The 12,588-nt window shown below is 35.7% G+C and overlaps 1 protein-coding gene across 1 annotated transcript in view; it reads left to right on the forward strand.

Annotated features, from left to right (window-relative positions):
* The window catches only part of LOC123674766 (flotillin-2), a 374,288-nt gene that overhangs the window by 211,081 nt on the left and 150,619 nt on the right, over positions 1 to 12,588 (forward strand). The window lies entirely within an intron of this gene.

Here is a 12,588-nt window from a genome sequence, read left to right on the forward strand (position 1 = left end):
CATTATCTACTCGAAGATGGAATCATTGTATCCTTTCACTGCATTTTGTCAAATCGATTAATTAGTGCTGACTAACATTGTTTATGAGGAATTTTTTGTTAAATTTTTTTTTTATTGAATTTTTCACGTTTAGAGAATAATTTCATTTAAATTAGGTACTTTTCATAGTGATATTTCATAGAAATATATACTTTGAGATTCCTGAGATTTTTCTTCTTGATCTGATAGATTATAGATCATTAGATTTATGATATCGAATTCCAAATATAAAAAACCTTCTTAATTACTGTAAATTTTTCATTCAAAAAAGGATTGATCTCCATATTCTGGGCAGTAATGGCGTTCAAAAATGTTTAGCGTCTATTACTAGATATTTAAGAAAAAAAATAATGTTGTGCCATTCTAGTGAAAAACACTTTTCAAAGAACATACTCTTAGAGAATCAGATAATATTATCAAGTAACTGATGTTTTATGTACAAGGTGTTTTATTGAATCCAAAAACACAAATCAAAATATCTGAATCAGACGCGGATCTCATTTTAAGGGTGTGAATAAAGATATTTTGAAAACGGTAGTCAGATGCTCAATTCAAAATTATCTTTAAATATACAGGGTGTTCAAAAACAAGGCCAGAGTTACACTTTTTTCAATGTAACATATGAATTCAAAAATGGAATGACAACCCCAAATAATGATGAGTTTCCTCAAATCATTTTATACTTTGAAAGAAACGTTTAGAAAGGAAATGTAAAAACTGAAAATATGGTGTTTGTCAAGTGGTGATCAATAAAAAACCAGTTGAGCAGACAATGTTTTTGTCAAGAAGACATTTTAGCTACTTCTATACACAAAAAAAATAGCTCTGGATTGTATAGAGTGATCAAAATTAATATTCAAACATTAACTATAAATAATGGCCCTAACTTTCTTATTTCTTTTGGTACCCATGAAAAACTATGAGATGTAGGTGTAGGACAACCTTATAAAGATACACTGCGCAAAAAAATTAACGCACATTATGGAAATCTCAAATTTATTTTTCAACTGAAGGTGTTCTCAATGATAATTATTTTTATCAGAATTATGCATGCATATGTTATCCACTTTCAACGTTTTTCTTCAATACAGATGTTTTTCCCAGCAGGAATAAAAAGAGATGAGATTATCAGATTTTGAGTGTATTGGCTCCATTCTGAAATCAGTTGTTCTCGACAGGGCCCCCGCAAGGGTCATCAACGCCCGCGTGCCGAAAATATTTTGGCGCCCCAAAAAGGGGGGAAGTGGAGAAAAACGTCGCAGGATAATCGGCAAAAAATGTTTCAGTTTTTGTTAGGAATTTATTTGTAGAAGGGTTAAAAAAACTATCACCAACCTTTATTGAATGCCTTAAGAACTGTATGCTGTCAGTTGTTGCATAATACATTTTTTAAATGTTTCATTATTTTATTCAAGCATTCGATCAAAACCGCATTTTATTTTAATTTTGTAATGAAACTGCAGAGTTTTCAAAACCTGAGCTTTATTCTCCTTTAAATTATTCATAATATTATATTAAAATATTAATATTATTATTAATAATTATTAAATATTATTCCATACTCCCCGCCATCTTCTCCTTTGTTGACGTCTAGCTTTTTTTTGCTCTCGAAATTTTGCACCAGAAGGTCGTTTTCTCTTGTATGGCTCCTAGAATTTAAGAAAAACTTGATCCAGAATTGGTAAGGACATTCACCCATGATTTACTTTGCGCCATCCCTTTGAGAATAACCCGTATGTTTTCATTTTTATGAATTTAAACCTTAAATCCGAGCCTTTAAACCTAAACGGAGTTAATATTAATAATAATAATAAGTTAAGACCGATCTGAAGCACATACCCTGTTCCTGTTATAATAATTAATTTTTGGCAAAGGTGAAATATAATTTTTTTAGAATGTCAAACGGCTAAGAACATCAAATAAATAATACAGATCCAGGGTGCATATTAAAAAAAAAATTAAGTATAATATGATGGTGGCCCCAGGTAACAAATTCAAAATATCAAAGTCGATTCAATTCTTTCACGATTACAAACAATACTTCTTCCCTATTTGAAGCAAATAAAAATAATATTATAGTATATAGGTATGGGCTAATTTAGGATGTGCACCATTTTAAACAGAAAAAAAATATCGAATTTTATAGACTAATAGAAATGCTAATACTGTATGTGGATAGGTACTTACCATTTCATGAAATTTAATTTAATCACAACAAGAAACAGTAAAACAAACCACAATTACACAAAATACAAATCTTTCCAATTATCTGAGTATTTTAATTTTTTGCGTCTTGACCTCAACGTCCTCAACCCCTAAACGTTTCGAAACAAAATAACTATTCTTTGGATAGGTTTCTGCTGTTATAGCATAGCAAGCAGATTTTGGTAGTTTCAGAAATTCTCTGTAACATGTAGTATTTTTCCTACAGATGGTGGCGAAAGTTTCACTAATTCCCCTAGCTAAAAGCTATCGCTTCGGTATTTATGATTGTTTATGTGTACCATATGCGTTTTAGTGATGATCGAAGAAATGGTGCCCGCCGTCCGGTGCAAGGTGGTCCATAAAGAAATCCCGTACCGCCAAAGGGATGATTATTTATGATTTGTTTACTCGAAAAGAATCGTATAATTGCAATCTGTGGCCGAGGTTATTTTATAGGGATTGTGACGTTCGGGAACTTGTTTGGATGTGTAAAAGATGTCTTCGAACGTTTAAAATTGTTGAAAAAATAAAAAAAATTTTTTTTCAAAAACCTTTGGTCTTTCGGATTTTCATGCGGTCTATAAGAGATTTTGGCGCCCCTTAAGAGTGGCGCCCGCGTGCGGTGCACGCGTTGAACGCGCGGTTGCGGGGGCCCTGGTTCTCGATCAATTCTAGTGATCAATAGTTTTTCTTTCGTTTGATTTTTTACACTCTTTCGCTATGCAACGCGAAACACGCAATACATACACGACATACACAAGAATTGCAGAAAGGTTTGGAGTTTCCCATACAAGTGTGTCCAGAATGTTGCAGCGAATCAGGGAGACAGGTATGAATGTCCGAAGACCAGGACAGGGTAGACCACGGGTAACAACTGCCATTCAAGAACGTTACTTGAGAGTTTCTTCGTTGAGACAACGGTTTGCAACCGCTCTCCTCCTTCAAAATCAGCTTGAGCAAACTCATGGGGTGCAAATTAGCACTCAGACAATAAGAAATCGCCTCAGAGAATATGATTTAAGGCCTCGTGTCGCGGCAAGAGGCCCAGCTCTTACCCCAGCCCATCGAAGGGCGCGTTTGGATTCTTGCGAGAGAGCATATCCATTGGGAAGAGGCTGATTGGGAAAGAATTCTCTTCACAGATGAGTCTAGATTTTGCCTCTACCATTGTGATCGACGTTCTCCTGTATACAGACATCCACATGAAAGATATGGTCAGTGCAATTTCCTGAATACTACTGGTTTCGAGGGAGGATCGATTAGGGTATGGGGTGGAATATCTTTGACTGCTCGCACAGACCTAGTGGTCGTTGATAATGGAGCTATGAATGCTGATAGGTATATGAGGAACATTCTTGAAGAGCATGTAGTGCCATTTACCCCATACATTGGTGAAAATTTCATTTTTATGGACGATAATGCCAGACCGCCTCGTTCGCGCATCGTTCAGGAGTACCTTGAAAAGGTTTAAGTCTCTCGAATGGAATGGCCAGCAAGAAGTCCAGATCTCAATCCGATTGAGCAGGTTTGGGACAACCTCAATGGAAGGTTGAGAAGTTCAGAAAATCATCCAGCTACTCTTAATGACTTAGGAATCCAACTCATAGAAATCTGGGAAGGATTAGATCACACTTTAAGATCACTCATTTTGAGTATGAACCGTCGTTGCCGAGCTGTAATTAACGCAAGGGGTGGAAATACCAAGTATCAAATCACTTATCAGCATTCCAGTATTTTGAAAATTGTTTATTTCTCTTCTTTCACATAAGATTCGGTGAAATCCTGTATTTTTCTTCCATTTAATGTCTTGTTCCGTTCAAAACCTCTATGAGAGAACATAAAAAATAAGTCAACGTAGAGTTAACTTTCATTAAAATTGAGATTTTCAGAATGTGCGTTAATTTTGTTGCGCAGTGTATGAGGTTTAGGTGTAGGACAACCTAATGAAGATGTCCGATTCAAATTTTGTAAACAATCATTTCGGAAGAATCGCAGAAATGCGCATAAACGAAGGCTTCCATATATTCTTGAAATATACACAGTTCCGTTGGTCGAGTTTTCGTTCCGTTCTTCGCGAATACAACGAATCACACGAAGGTCGCGATATTGAAAAGAAAGTTGGACGAAGACCACCAGTCAGTAATGTTATGTAAGCTAACAACGGGTTTCCAATGCCAAACGTGCACTTATTATACACAGGCAGAAGTGAGAGTTTTATAGCTAACAAATAAGTTTGACGCGCTTTTCACTGCAAACGAAGAAATGTACCACCAACAATATATTCATGAATAATAAATAAATGTGGTTTAAATAATATTGAAATTACACTGATCAACAATTGCTAGGGATCACTTATGAACTTCTCTTCATTTGTATTTTTTTTAAGTTATCTCGTGAATATCTGTACATTATATGTTCTCTAAGGAAAAAGTAAGATGTTTTGAGTTGATTATATCAAAGTCTTCCTCACTTCATCGGCTCTTGTTCACAAAATCGATTATTATCTTTAGACTGTTACAGGTGGAGTGAAAAGCAATGTGGTATTTGTTATTAAATCTGTTTTTTTCTCTCGTTCAAACACATAAGGTGACAATAATTGAAGAAATGAGAACAATATCAGCTTATCAGTCATGCCGAGAAGACGTTTGGCTCCTGTGCAACTGGACCAAATCATACGGTGGATACAGGAAGGTTTGTCCCAGCGAGAAGTGTCCCGGCGGTTGAATGTTTCGCAAAGTGTCGCGAGTCGGGCTTGGAATAGGTTCATCCAAAACGACTCAGTAGCTTATGTTCATGGGGGAGGTCGGCAGCGCAGTACAACAGCTGCCCAAGATCTCCTTTTGATCCTCAATGCTAGGAGAAATCCCACTTACTCGGCGTCGCAGCTCAATAGATCACTGAGAGTTGCAACAGGAGTTCTAATTTCGAACCAGACTGTAAGACGACGACTACATGTTCGTGGTTTGAGAGCACGTAGGAGGGTACAACATCCCCGTTTGAATAGGGAACACCGGGTTCATCGACGGCAATGGGCTGAGGAGCACCGCAATTGGACACTTGAAGATTGAAGCCGATGTATATTTACGAATGAGTTTAGATTTCGTTTGGTCAACTTCGATGGACGTATTCTTGCTTGGAGGGAAAGAGTTCGAAGGTATGCAGAACAGTTTATGGTACCCACAACAGCTTTTGGCGGAGGTTCAATATGTGTATGGGTAGGCATTTGTTTGAACCAACGCACAGAGTTGGTTGTTCTGCAGAACACCACCATGACCAGCCAGAGATATCACGATATGATTATTGAACCCATAATTGTTCCGTTTGCGGCTGCCGTGGGCGAGAATTTCATTTTAATTGACGATAATGCCCGTCCACACCGTAGTCGTCTGGTTAATGAAGCGCTAGAAACTCATGCTATTGATAGGATGGACTGGCCAGCTCGCTCTCCAGACATGAATTGCATCGAACATGTCTGGTCTGAGATGTCTAGACAATTGTCAACCTTAGAACAACCGATCAATAACCTGGAGGACCTTTCTAACGCTTTACGGGATATTTGGACGAATTTGCCCCAAAATTTTATAAATCGTTTGATCGAAAGTATGCCTCGTAGGGTAGAATGCCTGAGACGAGCTCGTGGGGGACCAACTAGGTACTAGCTTAACCGAAACTTCAGCCTTCTTGTGGTTTCATCATAACATTTTTATGTTATTCAGACACAGAATTTTGAGTGTTCCTAATAAAGTCTTTTTTTCTCTCCAACTTTCCATTTTTTCATTCTTTTCTCAAGTGAACCATATTATCAACTGAAAATATTCTGATATCTGACTAAATTTATAATCTTGGAGCGAATATTTCAGGAATAAATTTAGAACAAGTAAGTGATCCCTATCAATTGTTGAGCAGTGTATTTCAAAAAAACATTATGATGGATCTGTGGTTTCGTTCAGGAAAAAAAAGGTAATTCTAGGACAAATATTCACATTCTATGTTCTGAAATACTTCGAATCCTGAGGAAATGATAATTGAGTGAGTTTCATACTATCGTTTACTATTTATGACACGAAATATCTCAAAAATATTTCTTTGAGCAGCTTAGACACTGGATTCGAATATGCTATTGGAAATTGCATCACTGCAAAACTTTCACATGAAGTATCATCTCAACCAGCGTTTCTCAAACTGTGGAACGCGCCGCGCCCCCTTAGGAAGAAATTGAAAATGAAAAGAAGAAGATAAAATTCTAAAGGGAGATTAAAAAAATATTCATTGAAATTTTATTTTAAAATGACAAAGGAATATTTGATGGATTAACTAATGGCTAACATGAGCTTAATGTAAGGCGCACAATTTCTCTAAATTTAGATATAGCCACTCTCTACTTGAAGTTTATATCTGTATTTGGATTTCAAGGGAGCAAGAGCAGAAAATCCAATTCCACAAAGATAAGACTTTTTTAGGCAACAAAATCCTAAGCGTTTTGGCTTTTATAACGGAGAAGTCGTTCGGAAGCTCAGTCTAGAAGTTTGTTGAAGATTTATTAACAAAGTTCGACTTTTGTAAGGTACTTGATGAGAATCTATCAGTTGTTCATTGCGGTCCAGCCATGGGACTTGAACAACAGGATAATCCACTGGACTAACACTCTTAGACTTGTTCAAGCAAAGAAATTCGTGACAATTTCACCTACCTACGCCAAAAAGCTCCTGAAGCTGTCGCGAGCCGAGCTTCGGGTGATGGTGGGACTGCTGACGGGGCACTGTCGGTACAAACATCATTTGTACCGTATGGGAAAGTCAGCAGACGAGATTTGCAGGCTCTGTGGATCGGAAGCAGAAACAGCTGAACACATGGTATGCAAGTGTCCGGAGCTGGCTGGCCTAATAACCATTCACATGGGTAAGCCGGTCCTGGATACCAGAGAGGTAACGGCCAAGGCCCCTAAGGAGGTTGTCAATTTTATTAACGTCATTGACGACCTCCTTGGGTTTCTATGAATGAGTAGGGTAGAGAACAAAAGATCTGCATAGTCGCAGTTCCCGGAAGGCTTACCGAACCAAAACGACCCCAGTTCAAATAATAATAATAATCAGTTGTTCTTTTTTTTGTAGTGAAAGTCCAACATGGTCGCAGTTCCCGGAAGGCTTACCGAACCTAAACGACTCCTGTTCAAATAATAATAATAATAATTAGTTGTTCTTTTTTTTGTAGTGAAAGTCCAACATGGTCGCAGTTCCCGGAAGGCTTACCGAACCTAAACGACTCCAGTTCAAATAATAATAATAATAATAATCAGTTGTTCTTTATTTTGTAGTGAAAGTGCAACATGGTCGCAGTTTCCGGAAGGCTTACCGAACCTAAACGACCCCAGTTCAAATAATAATAATAATCAGTTGTTCTTGTTTTTGTAGTGAAAGTCCAACAGGTCTTTTCTCAAAAGAAGTGTAATCATTCGATTCTAATTCATATGTCTACTCATAGGGGAAGCGAAATTTTTTGAAATAATTTTGGCTGCGCGAAGAGCAAAAGTTTTAAAATCGCTAATCTAACCATTAAATGTTTCCAAGTTATTAATATTCCAAAACAAATAGTGATAGATAGAAAGTTCTTAAGAACTCAAAAAAAAATGTATAACTCGAAAACTATGAAAAATCATACATGGGTGTTATTGATGTACCCCAAGTGGTGTTCTATCTCTGGACACTAATTTTTACGACACCCTATATATAGATTTAAGGTTGCAATAAAGTGTATATAATACTGAAGTGAAGTACCTTCTACACAATACTGATAACAATAGCATTCGATGCCTTCAAGCACTAAAATAAAACATGTAATTAACTCCTGAAGACCACAATCGAAATCAACTTATACATAATTTGGTGTCAAAAATCAAGTGCCCAAGATGAATTTATTGTACACAAATAAATGATCAATTTGAATAATACATATCGAGATGTCCAGAATTGCATAAGCATGTTAGGGCTTTCTCTTTAATTAAACATTCATCACGAGATAATTGAGTACGATATGCGATACCCGATTTACTACCTCCTACCTACTACTACCTACTTGTATTATAATGTTACACATAACACTTGGCTTTTTGTTAAGCATTGTTTTGAAATTTTCTCTTGAACAATTTCAAAATATAATTAGAAGAAGAGAAATGGCATCTACAATAGAGTGAACGAGTCAAGAGCTTATTCGAAAGGCAAAACTGATAAATATCCTTTACTTAGATGACCATACATACAAAATTATAAAATGTATAATGGGTTGTCTAGCCAACCTCAAGATGGAAACATAGATACGTTTCAAACTCTGGCTTTTCGCTGCTTTATACTCGTTGGAAAAAAAACTAGAAAAGAAAAAACCATGAACACTTCATGCCTACACATTACGAAAACAAGGCACAGAGGCAACAACAAAAACCTAAACTAAACTGAGTTGAAAGTGAGAGCTCAGAGGTAAGCCTCACTATGTACTCCCGTCCAAGTCTCACATCAGGGCCCCCGCAACCGCGCGTTCAACGCGTGCACCGCACGCGGGCGCCACTCTTAAGGGGCGCCAAAATCTCTTATAGACCGCATGAAAATCCGAAAGACCAAAGGTTTTTGAAAAAAATTTTTTTTTATTTTTTCAACAATTTTAAACGTTCGAAGACATCTTTTACACATCCAAACAAGTTCCCGAACGTCACAATCCCTATAAAATAACCTCGGCCACAGATTGCAATTATACGATTCTTTTCGAGTAAACAAATCATAAATAATCATCCCTTTGGCGGTACGGGATTTCTTTATGGACCACCTTGCACCGGACGGCGGGCACCATTTCTTCGATCATCACTAAAACGCATATGGTACACATAAACAATCATAAATACCGAAGCGATAGCTTTTAGCTAGGGGAATTAGTGAAACTTTCGCCACCATCTGTAGGAAAAATACTACATGTTACAGAGAATTTCTGAAACTACCAAAATCTGCTTGCTATGCTATAACAGCAGAAACCTATCCAAAGAATAGTTATTTTGTTTCGAAACGTTTAGGGGTTGAGGACGTTGAGGTCAAGACGCAAAAAATTAAAATACTCAGATAATTGGAAAGATTTGTATTTTGTGTAATTGTGGTTTGTTTTACTGTTTCTTGTTGTGATTAAATTAAATTTCATGAAATGGTAAGTACCTATCCACATACAGTATTAGCATTTCTATTAGTCTATAAAATTCGATATTTTTTTTCTGTTTAAAATGGTGCACATCCTAAATTAGCCCATACCTATATACTATAATATTATTTTTATTTGCTTCAAATAGGGAAGAAGTATTGTTTGTAATCGTGAAAGAATTGAATCGACTTTGATATTTTGAATTTGTTACCTGGGGCCACCATCATATTATACTTAATTTTTTTTTTAATATGCACCCTGGATCTGTATTATTTATTTGATGTTCTTAGCCGTTTGACATTCTAAAAAAATTATATTTCACCTTTGCCAAAAATTAATTATTATAACAGGAACAGGGTATGTGCTTCAGATCGGTCTTAACTTATTATTATTATTAATATTAACTCCGTTTAGGTTTAAAGGCTCGGATTTAAGGTTTAAATTCATAAAAATGAAAACATACGGGTTATTCTCAAAGGGATGGCGCAAAGTAAATCATGGGTGAATGTCCTTACCAATTCTGGATCAAGTTTTTCTTAAATTCTAGGAGCCATACAAGAGAAAACGACCTTCTGGTGCAAAATTTCGAGAGCAAAAAAAAGCTAGACGTCAACAAAGGAGAAGATGGCGGGGAGTATGGAATAATATTTAATAATTATTAATAATAATATTAATATTTTAATATAATATTATGAATAATTTAAAGGAGAATAAAGCTCAGGTTTTGAAAACTCTGCAGTTTCATTACAAAATTAAAATAAAATGCGGTTTTGATCGAATGCTTGAATAAAATAATGAAACATTTAAAAAATGTATTATGCAACAACTGACAGCATACAGTTCTTAAGGCATTCAATAAAGGTTGGTGATAGTTTTTTTAACCCTTCTACAAATAAATTCCTAACAAAAACTGAAACATTTTTTGCCGATTATCCTGCGACGTTTTTCTCCACTTCCCCCCTTTTTGGGGCGCCAAAATATTTTCGGCACGCGGGCGTTGATGACCCTTGCGGGGGCCCTGTCTCACATGTCAATCTCACATCGTTATCTGAAAACTTCATCGGTCTTAACAATGCTTAGAGGTAAGTTTCACTATAGGACTCCTATTTGGATTTTACGTGTCATTGTTGAGTTATCACTGTGAAATTTCTCAGAGGTAAGCCTTATCATAAATAGGACTTCTATCAGTCATGTCAATTTTATATAGGTAACTAGAAAATTCATTAGTAATTAGTCTTAACAATGCTTAGAGGTATGCCTCACTAAAGGTCTTCTGTCCGACGTATCACTGTTATCACTGTATAAAAATGCTCAGAGGTGAGCCTCACTATACACTATAGGACTTCCGTGTCATTGTTAAGTTATTACTGTGAAATTCCTCAGAGGTAAGCCTCACTATAAATAGGACTTCTATCAGGATCTTACATGTCAAAATTTATATAAGACTAGAAAATTCATCAGCAATTAGTCTTAACAATGCTCAGAGGTATGCCTCACTAAAGGTCTTCTGTCTTGTCTGTCTGTTATCACTGTATAAAAGTACTCAGAGGTGAGCCTCACTATACACTATAGGACTTCCGTGTCATTGTCAAGTTATTGCTGTGAAATTCCTCAGATGTAAGCCTCACTATAAATAGGACTTCCATCAGGATCTTACAGGTCAATTTTATATAGGTTATTAGAAAATTCATCAACAACTAGGGATTCATGAATATACGTGTGAGTAACCCGCATCTTGTATGTAATTTGAGGATGGGAATAATATCGAATAATTCCTATCAAGTGACAATCAACTCGACCCTTTATAAACTGTATATTTACATGAAACATCCTGTATATAAATGAAAAAAAAACCTGAAGCTTATAATCCGATGGTTCAATATTTCACATTTCTGCATAAAAATCTAATTGGTACTCGAAAATAATACACCCTGTATATGATCGTCAGTCGCTTACTGTATATCTTCAACAATTATGCAAAAAAAAAAATATCCTGGATCTAAGATCTCAACTATCAGATTTCAACAGGTTTCATTTCTCCAGAGTCGTCCAATTGGAGGTCGAAAATTGTGGACTCTGTATAAAAAATATTCATCGCACGTATATCTTCGCAAATTATGCAAGAGAAAACAAATCTAAAGCTCTTATTCCAATTTTCAGATTTCATAAGGTCTCGATTTTCCAGAAATGTATAATTGGCGCTTGAAAATTGTACACCCTGTATAAGATGGGAAGGAGGGAATTCCTATTATTTTAAAAAGACCACTGAATTCCTCACCCTGTAAAAATTTTAAATATATGGGTACTGCATATCTTCACGAATTATCTAAAAGTCGACTAACACGAAACTATTAATCTAGTTTTCAGATTTTATTGAGTCTAATTTTTCACAAATATATAAATGTATAATTGTTAATCAATTATCAAATATTTCCTCAATGATTTCCTCCATGAGAAAGAATACCTGAACTTCTAATTGCCACTCGAAAATAATACACCCTGTATATAATCGTCAATCCCTACCTGTATACCTTCAAGAATTATGCAATGAAATGATAACCTATAGAGCTAACATGTCAACTATAAGAAAAGTTTTCAGTTCTCCAGAGACATCTCGGAAATTGGTACTCGGAAATAGTACACTCTGTATAAACGTTAATCTAGCACGTATAACGGAAAAATACCATCATAAAAGGGCGGTACATACAGTTCCAGTCTATTATTCTCTTGAATATCTCGTTTAAAACTCCTCAAATATCCAAATGACTCCTGTACCTAGAGACTTCTGTCAAACCAAGCTTTCCACTGACACAAAACGATTCCTCTTGAAAATATCATCAAATATTCATGGAAAAAAGGATAGAAATCGTATCTGAATTATCTTTTCTTGAATATTTCCTCTCGATTCGTCCAAATTTCAACATTTCCATTAAAATATCATCTGACGTTTCATTAATGATTTCGACGATTTTATGAATAAGCACAGAATTGGTTGAAACGTCAGAATATTTCGAATAGATTATTAAATAGAAATCATTCACACAGTTGACTAAAAAAACTTTGATCCATTTCATTATTCCAAAGCATTCACCGCCAAATAATAAAAGAATTAATAACTGGAAGAAAAATAAAAAAAATATATCGACCGGCTGAGATTTGAACTTCCAGCGC

This window comes from Harmonia axyridis, chromosome 3, assembly GCF_914767665.1.
Source record: "Harmonia axyridis chromosome 3, icHarAxyr1.1, whole genome shotgun sequence".
In the NCBI taxonomy this organism is placed as follows: domain Eukaryota; kingdom Metazoa; phylum Arthropoda; class Insecta; order Coleoptera; family Coccinellidae; genus Harmonia; species Harmonia axyridis.